At 40.2% G+C, this 10,962-nt stretch overlaps 1 protein-coding gene across 2 annotated transcripts in view; it reads right to left on the bottom strand.

Annotated features, from left to right (window-relative positions):
* Positions 1–902: 902 nt before the first annotated feature.
* vvl (ventral veins lacking) overlaps positions 903–10,962 on the bottom strand; it is a 45,978-nt gene continuing 35,918 nt past the window's right edge. The window contains exons 2-3 of one of the 2 annotated variants that reach the window (XM_011061197.2): positions 3,833–4,076; positions 903–1,083 (exon numbers count right to left, since the gene is read on the bottom strand). The gene's annotated coding sequence lies outside the window, so the exon portion shown is untranslated. The remainder of the gene's footprint in view (positions 1,084–3,832; positions 4,077–10,962) is intronic. The other variant, XM_011061198.2, reaches the window with a different exon arrangement.

Genomic DNA, 10,962 nt, shown 5'->3' with positions numbered 1-10,962 from the left:
ACTAATTTTTTAAAAAAAATTGACATATTTTTTGTCTGCGAATACGACGTATTAATTTTTTTATTCGACAGATAGTAGCTGAGATTTTCATCTACGATTAATCTCGACACTGACGTTCAACATTATTACGTGAAGCCGAAGCTGAACAAGATCGTGCATAAATTATAAGCTGTCTCGTAACGCATTTGCAACGCAACGGGTTCCCGGTAACTCGAAGAGAAGAAAAAACGCGGTGACACTTGCGTCGGAATTAAAAAGTAAAAGCTCGTTATAAATCAAACGCCTTGTCAGCGGGTGTGGCTGGCCTTTAAGCTGCCGCGGGAGGATAAGGGGGACGATGACGGTCGGGGTGAAGGCGAAAACCCTTTCGTTAATTGCGCATCGCAGATGCCGGGCTATTGCAGCCGCTCTTTACGAGCCACTCTTCCCTCCCGGTGCACGGTGAACGACCGTGGAAAAAAGCTGAGCTTCTTTGTAGCTGAGGAAAAGTTCGGGCCGTAAGCTCCGTAAGTGCCTTTAAAAGCGATTACGACCGTGCCTCGTAATCGTAACACGATCCGTTTACCGCGCGGAAAGAGGAAGAAGAATTAAACGTGTCCGACAAATTTTTCGCGTAGTTTGCCGTCAAATTCCGAACGACTTCGGAAAATTGTAATTAAACGATGAGCCGCGCACTCAATAGTTTGAATGAGATTTTGTCTCCAGGTAATAAAGTAGTTTTGTCACGACTTTGGCATTTTTCTTGCGTTTTTTTTACATTAATATAATGATCCGATTAATATCAGAGATTCAATCACCCTTATCCGATAATCAAAATTTCATTTAATTATTATCGGAACTTATACCCATTTCGAAGTGCTTGGGACATGGCAATTTCTTCGAGGAAAACGAGGCGACAAATATACATAAAATAATGTATTTATTATAATACCCCACTTCGCTACAGCGATTAACATTGATTTAACACAACTTATACCGTAATTCTATATAATTATGTATTTCCACACACTGACACGATGCCTGGCTGGGACTGGATTCTGGAACGATTGCTTGCAGGAGGACGATGCGAGACAACTCTGTAAGCTAAAACACAAAGGCAGATATACTTATTGGATGTGTTCCAATGACCGGCACTCGATTATTTTCACGGCTAATTTATGTGTTTTTATAGTACATAAGTATGAAATCGTTAATATTTCTGCAATGGTGACGCTTTAACTCATTACTGTCTTGCGGCACGACGTGGGGGAGGCACGCAAATAAAAAGTGCACAAGATCGAGCAGTTACGGGGCCCGAGATGTCGTCTTCAAGGGGTCCACGGGAGAGTCGGTAGATATCTAAAACAAGATCTCTTCTTCGCGAAGGCGGCTGCTGGTGGCAACGGAGAGAGAAGGTGGAGGGAATTCTGGAGACGTTATTAATTGGCTACACGATAAAACAGTGTTAGTCCCCATTCGCTGTCCTTCGACTGGACCCCCCCTGGCTTCCTCTGAAGATATAGGGCCACGCGACTTCCTCGCGCGCATGTGCGCGCGTGTACGTGCGTGTATCGCGAAGTTGGAGGTCCCGTGAGAATTACGAGGAAAAAGGAATCCCGAGGGCGCCGTGCGCGCGACGGACAGACAACTCGTTTCCGGCGAAATTCCTCATGTTGCAAGAAATACGACATGCACGATCTTATATCTTCTGATAAAAATAATGTTCGTGCTTCGAATTGCACTTAAAAAAAAACTTGCTACTTCATCGGACAATTAGACGTGAACGAGTATAATCTTTTTCTAAAACTTATTTTTTATCGGAATTTTTTTCTCTTATCCGAATTTCTTCTAATCTTTCGATTTTTTTTTAAATAAAAATGACGTTTTTTTGTATATGTATCGTAATTACGGATATAGTTTTAATTCTTAAGTCTTAGCAAAACTGTTGTGTAAGAGACTTATTATTAATTAAAATTAATTTTTTGCTTTTTGAAACTACTTCATATCATAACACGTAATAATCTATAAGTTGTAGTGCGTATGATCATCGGTAATCGCAAGAGACAATTCCATTGCGAATTAATTATCGAATGGAAATTAACAAGTACCACGATTCACATGCGCACATATTAACATTATTAATTATCCGTTATTAATTATATATAAAAATAAGCTACTAGACATACATGGAATACTCTTGATGTAAGAAGTCCTTGATTTGACGTAATCCAGATATGATACTGATCGCTAATATAATTAATGTGCATTTATTCAAATATGCACAACAAGTATGAGATATCAAGAAGGATAATACAATCAAGAATAAAATCTCTTTTTTTTTTAGATTTTATTTCCCATTTTTGTTTCTTCATCAAAATATCATTGAGTGCCGCAATTAATATTTCCTACTTATTGATAAAATTTAGTCAATAAACGGTATGTCCAATTCTTAAATATCATTAAAGTCATTTAGTGCAATTTGAATTTGTTAAAGAAAAGTCTAGTTAAGAAACGCACATAAACACATGTTTTTGTTTTATGTATTACCATTACGTATCACGTGTATACATGTTTTTGTTTTAACATATCACGTGTATACATGTTTTTGTTTTAACATTACATATGTATCTCGCATCTGTCTCATTTATCGAGACTATCCCTTCTATTAATGTGCTATTAATTAAGGAGCGTATGGAAAACGAGCGACGCAAGAGATATCGTAGATGCGAGCGGTGATATATACGTCTAGTTCGATTTTTAACGCGGAAAATAGAAGAATGGTACGTGGCGACACCAGGGGAATCTATCCAAGATCCGCCGTTTTCTTATCCGCTTGTATCTTCCCGCCCCTTCTAGACCTCTTCTCTATCTGTCGTCCCCATTGATTTTTTTCTATTCTCTTCTTGCAATGCAGCTTTCTCTCTTTCTTCGTCTCTTCCTTTCTCTCTCCTTTTTCGTCTTTCCATCGTTCTATCCTGCTCTTCCTTTTACATCACAGTTTCTTTGTTTTACTCGTTACATGTACATTCGTATCGATAGAGTACATATATCGTGTGTGTTTAGTACTCCTATCGTTTTACGTCCTCTCTTCCTCTCTTCCTCTATTTCTCTATCTCTCCCTCTCTTTCTCTCACCTTCCCTCTTTCTTTTTATTTTTTTCTATATCGATACGTGCATCCAAACGCCGTTGTTGTTGCTGTTGTCCCTCCTGCGGATGAGGGAGCAAGCATGAGGACTATAGGCCATAAGGGCTAACAAGGCGATTACTCATGCCTCCCATAAGAAGAAGTTACAAGCGGCTTCGAAGGTTTATTGCGGCAAATGGCAAAATTTGTACCTTGCTAACGATTGGCCGTCTTTTTTTTTTGCTTCTGTCATTCCTCCCTCCCACCTCTCACCCTCTTCGCGTTTGCATTTTTTATCGTTGTGTATGCATCCCCAATATATGCGACCCTCACGATTTAGCGTCCGATGCATATAATTATGCATTAAACGTCGATGTATTCTGAAAATGAGTGACACCAGCCTGTCGATCGCGGAATGCAAACGTATTTTATCGTTACTGAAACTCTCACGCAGATGATCAAATATTTGCGGACCATGCATCAATCAAATATCATGACAATCACGTAAAGCCGATAATTTTTTTAAAATCCAACAGAGATAATAAAGAAACACAGAGATAATAAAGAAAACATGTCGGGATAATATATATAAAATAACTAATGTTTCCTTCATTTTTTCATTGTAACATTCCAAAATTTTGATTGATGTGTGTCTCGGTATTACGTGGTTTTTCAAAAAATTATATATTTTAATGATAAGGATTTATAATGATAGGAAAATGTCTCACCTCAAATCCGACGATATTTGGGCCCGCCCGAATATCCTGACTGCGCGCGATCGACGGATAACTTGTCCCGGACGTCCCGAAAGTCCTGATGATCGATCCTTGACTGGTTGGATGCTTCTTCGGGGGCCCCAACTAGGGGCCGAAGTCCGGCAGAACGGCGGTGGCCGGGCTGATGAGCCGATCGTCGAGTTCGGTGGATCCAAAAATGGGTCCGAGGGACGATCGACAATCCGAGGGCAGGAAACTGCAATTTCGCAAAGTAGGGCCTTAGGTTGGGATTCGTTTTTATTCCGAGGTCAAATTCGCGGCCCACTTGTGTCGAGGAAGGGAACTGGACCCCTCTCGGTTCCGTTCCCCCCCTCACGCCCTCTTAAATCCCGTCGGTCGGCCTACGGCAGCTCGGGCTCCGGCAAGCTCTAATTAGATTTTAAGTGAGAAATTGAGCCTGCTGGCAATTTTAAGGAAGCCGAACACACCGCCCTGATTAATATCATTATGTGCGTTCGCTTGTTACACCGTAGGGCCCATGAGATGGAATCCGCGGATATACAGGCGGATGCAAAACTCCTTTGTGATTCAGCGTAGCTTATTGCTCGATCGGCGAAATATTTTTCGGAAAAAATATTCATCTCTATTAAATTATTCTTTTAAAATTTTATCATCCATTCGAGAGAAAAATGTATTAAATTTTAATAAATGTTTATTGAAATATTTTAGCTAAATATTTACTAAATGTAAATATATATTTATGTGATACGAGGACCATTAATTTGATTTGACTAGCATTTTTTTTTTTAGTAAATCAAAGATATATTTGTATATTATAAGTACATGTTAAGTTAGTACTATTCAAACGAATGTTTATTAAAATATAGTATATCTTTCTCATTGTGATAAATTGTTATAATAAATTATCTTGTGTCCTATATATAATAGATACGATAAAGGATCAAAGCCTATATTTCGAAAAATGTATAATAAACCTGCACAGTAAAAAACGTTAATAAATCACCTGTCGTTCTAGTTGCAACGCGATCAAATAAATGATTCTTGGAGCGTGCTATATTAAAATATGCAACGACTCTCGCGCGATCGAAAGATAGCCAGTGGTTCCTTGTCCAGGTGCCCGAAGGATGAAAGGCGGAAGAGAAGAAGCGCCGAAGAAAGGCTTACCGGGGGAATAGCAATGGAGAAGAGGGAGGAAGATATGCCATTACAAACGCTTATTTTCGGGTAATCGTGCGCGGTGCCATGAAAAGAACAACTTGTAATTATCATTGTTGTGGATGCATCAGCCGCATCGGACGGGCATCTCTTTTTTTCTTCTTTTACTTCGATTCCTTCTTCTCTGCCCAGAGGCAACGTTAATTTTTACGTTTTAAGAAAACAAGGCCCGTTGTCCACGATCACCTCGCCGCGTGTTCTCCGACACGCAAATCGTGCGTAAATTTCGGTACATGCATTGAAAGTATCCGGTAAAATACAATCAGAGGTAAGATAATTTAAACAATCATTATCACATACACACACATCATGTATATAAATAATCGAAAAATAACTCTGAAGTTACTGAGAGATTAACAAAATTATTGAATATGAAATTATATTTTTTATGAAATAAATCTCAAACAAGTGACAATTTATCTCTTTCTCCACGCTAATAAAAATCATGAATGTAAATCGCGATTTGAACCGAGGAGTGACGATTTCTCATCGAAACAAAATGTACAAATGCGATGTTAAATATGCGTAAACATTATTACGGGCATTATTGCTACATGTTAGCTTTAATGACCGGGAGCTGACTCGGCGCTACCAATATATGTCGTAATAAACTCTATATATATATATATATATATATATATATATATATATATATACACACATATCTAACAACTTAAACAGCACATATAATCATTAGGATTATATTAATTGCATTATTATTATCAAGTATAATCGCATGGGCAATGAATTAGAAGAGATTGGCCTGAGACAGTTACAGTTGTCGTTTTTATAATGAAATAGTGAGTCTGTACTATTAGCACTATTCAGCGGTGGAATATTTTTACATAAATCTTCATCTTCAACATAATCGACGTGTGCGGTTGTACAGCAGCCCTGTTACTGTTGAATGCCGATGATGCTGTCGTTAGCGCAGGATGATCAAAATCATTAGTCTCGGCAAAGAGCCATCATTAGCACAGCATTAAACGGTTATTAAGGCGTGCGCACGGAAAAATGTGATCTGGCGGGGCGAATAAATTAGACAAGCCGGCACGTTTACTATTAATCACTGACCATCTGATGCAGCGTAGTGCCTCGTTTCATATCGATTTCTGATTCAGTGCTTTGTTTATCCATCGTTTTGATAGCCAACTGCCGCAAGTTTAACGACATCGAAGTGTCGTGGCCAACACGCCGTTTGTGATTGGAGTCGCATAAATAAATGGATGCAATCTCTCCGTTTGTTACTGCCCGCTAATTAAGCCTCGACATTCGTGACAACTCTCATTGACGTCTGTGCAATATTGACTGCGCAAATTTTATCGAACACCTTGATGCAAATCATATTAAAATGTTAATAATTTAAATTCTTAGAATTTTTTAGACGAAGTCTTGTTCGAAATTTCGAATCTTAAAAATTCGGGTGAATCATCCCGATCATAGGTCAAATTAATTTTTTCAAAAAGAAATTCATCACAGTGATTACGTAAATGCCATTACGGAAGCAACGTGCGTATGTCCGGTTTTATTTCGTAAAAGAGTGGCATAATGAATGTGTAGTGGCGCGGTCGAGTAGACTTTACCCTCTTCGAAACCGATGCGACGCGAGCGATCATCGCTATTCATCAGCTGCGCTCTTTTACCACCGGTGACATGCCGTGGCTAATGACACTTCTAAAGCGCCAGACAACGACGATAATCCCGACGTTCCACTCCATGGGCACCCTTCTATGTGCACGATTTTCCGAAATCTCGTGTGAGCGTCACGCGTATCACCTGTCGTCCACGCGCGCTAACGCGGCGGGCACGCAACATACAAAAAATGTGTTAGCATGCAGGTAGCATAATTCTCAATGACTTAGTGAAGTTTGACCTACAACTCGATCCTTTCAGAAACATGCGCCGAGTTTTTCAATTATTCCTTGAATAATTTCTTAGACTACCAATAATTAAGTGTATATATCTTCTTTTGCTTTTATCTTTACACTTTTTGACAAAATTATTTTGTCAAAAACGAAATCCTTTAGGCTAATGAATAGACAAATATAGACAAATGTGAGCAGTACAAACGTAAGCAATAAGCAAATCAACATTTCTTTATATGTGCTGCTGCTTAATATTATCACCTTACCTTCTCAACCATAATTGACCGATTCGCTTACTGCTTTCGTTTTCGTTTCATTGCTTATGCTTTTCTCTGTCACTATAGCTTCAATAACACTATGGATTTGAAACTTAAATTTTATTGTCTTTATTAAAATTTGAATGCGTCGGTTTGTAATTTCTCTTTCTCTCATATTTTTTGTACTTTAATTTTGAGTACAAGATCTCGTGCAGATTATAAGGTAAATAAAGTTGTTAACGCACAAAGCAGAGAATTAAAGTTATAGTCCCTCGAAATTAATGCGAATAAACCAGCAGTTATAAAGTATTACACTTATGAAAAGTTTATTACGTAGAAATAATTATATAATTCAACACGTTCAATGGCGCATAAATTTTGCGTGACTTGCTGCGTGATCGCACGAAAAAAATTAGGTGTGCATAATTCCCTTATGTTATTTGCGGTACTAAGTAATTCATGTGGTACTAAACATGTTAATTAACATGACATATCAAGATTTAAAAGAGTAAATAAGCAGCTAGAAGTCCTGAATTTAATCACTGCGTAGTTAAATAATAAATAAACGACAGGGATAAACATCGCGTATCAAGTAGTTCGGTCCTCGAATGCGAGTAAAAAATGAGCCAGGAGGTTCCCACTTAGCTGACTTAATTAATGATCGAATCCATCATCGGGACGTTCCCACAATGAGGCAGAAGACCGCTTGCCACCCTGCGAAGTAAAGCCTGCATGTAACCCTTTTTCTCAACGACCACCTCTTTTCACGCGTATTACTAAGTAGACAAAACCACGACGCAACTGGCTGACCAGTTTACCTCTCCAGAACGAAGATCTCCGCCGTTGTCATCTATAACGGTCGTTCAGGACCGTTTCAGGATGCTGAACTCGATTCCTAAACTGGATTTCAACGACAACATCTCGACGAAACATTTTGAAACGAAGATGAAGAGCGAACCCTAGTTAACGTGAGATCGCGACGAAGTCTTCCTTCGGAAAGTTCGAGAGTTACTGACTTATAAACTATTTTAATTATAAATTAATTCTAATCTAAATTATTAATATTATTTAATAATTAATTTAATAATAAAATTTAGTGCAAGCTTAAAGAACGTCGAAAGCCAAAACATGACGTCAAATCCTAATCATACTTCTCCGATTAATCACACTCTCTGGCACGTATTCATTTGGGAAATCTCAAATTAGCTCAGTCCGCACGGACCGAGATAGGAGTTTGGTGTATCAATGTCGCGAGATCGTTGCCTTTGGTATCAAGTCATCAGAAGCGCGTGCAAACGGCTGCCGCCCTCGTCCGATGATAAATGATACGTTGAAATCTAGAACGGCTGAAACCGTCCAGCAACGATGCGGCGTGAAACTCCTCGGCGGACGCAGGAGAAGAGGAAAAAAAAAGTCAACAGAGAGAGAGAGAGAGAGAGAGAGAGAGAGAGAGAGAGAGAGAGAGAGAGAGAGAGAGAGAGAGAGAGAGAGAAGAGAAGAAGGGAAAGAAGTCTGAGAGAGCGACGAGTGCCTGTCCTAAAGTTCTGTGACCGGTAACCGGTGGTGACCAGTAAGAGAATCCCAGAAAGCCGAGAGCCAGGCTTGCAGACTCCCGAAGGCTAGAACTCCTAGGGAATCCAAACAAAACCGGTCCAGTCAGATCCGGAGCACTCACTAGCCAGTTCGAGCTGCCGATTATCCTCTACCTGATCTTCCTTCTTCTCTTCTCTCTCCTTCTCTTTCTCTTTTTGTCCATCTTTCTTTTTCTTTCTTCGAATAGCCTCGCTCTTTCGAACACTCGAGTCTATCCAATGCTCCTGAAAGTGTGGCGGACAAAGCAGAGAAGTACCCGAACACGCTCCGTCGCCTGTCGAAAATCGATATTTCATGTAATTATTCGCACGGTGCGCGAGGGAAATCCGACGCAGCCTCTCCATCGTCGTCGTCGCTACTCTCTCGAGGTCGGAAGAGCGAGGCGGATTCTCATTGTCGTGTAACTACCATGCTCTTACGTAACGGAAAAACATTCGCAGAGAAAAAGAAAGACAGAGAGGGAGAGAGGCACACAATCTTTGCAGTTTCAAAATACCAACCGTATGACGGATGCGACTCGAACTAACTCGCGACTCTTCCTTTCACTCCGTCATCGTTGTTGGCGATATATTTTTCGCACTCGCGACGTCTCCACTAACGTCTTACGCTTTTTTTCTGAGCACGCGATAAATTCCACGATGAATTTCATGAATCTCTCAGGTGAGTCAATAGAATGTTATCGCGCAGATATCCGCTTTAACTGAGATCCTTCTTTTCGAAAAGATACGTATCATATATGTTACTCGATAAACACGTTATTTTCCGTTCAAGAGAATAAACATCTTTCACACGATATATACATCGTATTCGTTATCTAAAGAAAATCACATTGTCCTTCGACGTGAGGCCTGGATTTCCAACTTTGAAAAATTCCGCCATGTTGTACCTCCGTCAGCACAATCAGGCTGCTGATGTCCGGTAACGTGACAATCCGGTATAACCGATCGACGACGAAGGCTCCCGCGAGCGAGGACGCGATGGTATGTGGTAACAACGTATAACGCCACATAGTATCTCGATATGGAGAAAAAAATCGAGCGTTGCGGACGTCGATGACGTGATTAGGATGGAACGTCGTACGTCGTCGTCGTTAGCTCACGCCCGTGACGAATCACCCTGTGGACTAAGCTGAGAACGACAATTCGCCCTGTCTCTCCCTCTCTCTTTCTTTCTTTTCTAAGGCTCTTCCGAGACTACCGAGGAGATGACAAAAGAGCTACCGACATATAAAGGCGATCCGCGTGATTTCCAGAAGACGTCCATTATGATCGATCCTGCGAGATCAATCTGTCACTATTAGATTCCAAAGTGGAAAAGCCTCACACGTTGCTGCGAAAAGTTGGGGAGCACTTTTTCGACTTTGCTTCGCCAGTAACGACAAGATATCGTAATACCGACAATTATCTTAATTTTTTAAGAATATTCTAATTTGACGGATTATCATGATTTCACATAGATTTAAAAATAGTAACGTGCATCGTGGAATACAATGTGAAATATTACAGCAGACTGTGCGCAATTCTAAAGCTTCGACGAACGTGCGTAGGTAGTCGGCGATCTGTGCGCTGAATACATTCCCGAGGACTACGATATTAACTCAAGTTCGCGTAAATTAGAGGGGAACGAGGCGAGAAACATAACTGCAAAGTTCCATATCTCGAGACTGCAACGAGGCCGGATTCTCACAGGAAATGGTCGAGATGATCGTCGAATGGAGAAGGCGAAAATCGGAATTGCTTAACGAAGGGTATAAAGACATCGACGAGTGACGATAAAGCGTGAAACGAATCAACGGGTTCCACGAGCTATTAAGTCCGTGAAGTTATCCGCACCGGTTCCGCACGTTTTACCTTGACTTTTTAATCTTTAATCGGTCGATCGGCCATATCTCGCGCCCTTGCGGACTCGCATCTGGAAACCTTACACCGGATTGTTTTCTCTTGCATTCGTGAGAATGGCGGATGTTTTTCACTATAAAACAGAAGACACGAGCACAATATACTCCCTCTGATCTCCGTCGAGCGGGTTGTTACAAATGCAATTTACAATAACGATCTCTCTACTAGATATCGCGATGTTATCGTCTATTGTTATCGCAAGGTAAATACATATAATATATGACCTTTATTAATGCAATTTCCGATCCTTATTATATTGTTTTAGATTATATAAATTTTTTCACAACCTAGCA

This window comes from Acromyrmex echinatior, chromosome 9 (assembly GCF_024713525.1).
Source record: "Acromyrmex echinatior isolate Ae372 chromosome 9, ASM2471352v2, whole genome shotgun sequence".
Lineage (NCBI taxonomy): Eukaryota > Metazoa > Arthropoda > Insecta > Hymenoptera > Formicidae > Acromyrmex > Acromyrmex echinatior.
This window is presented reverse-complemented; position numbering and strand designations above follow the sequence as displayed.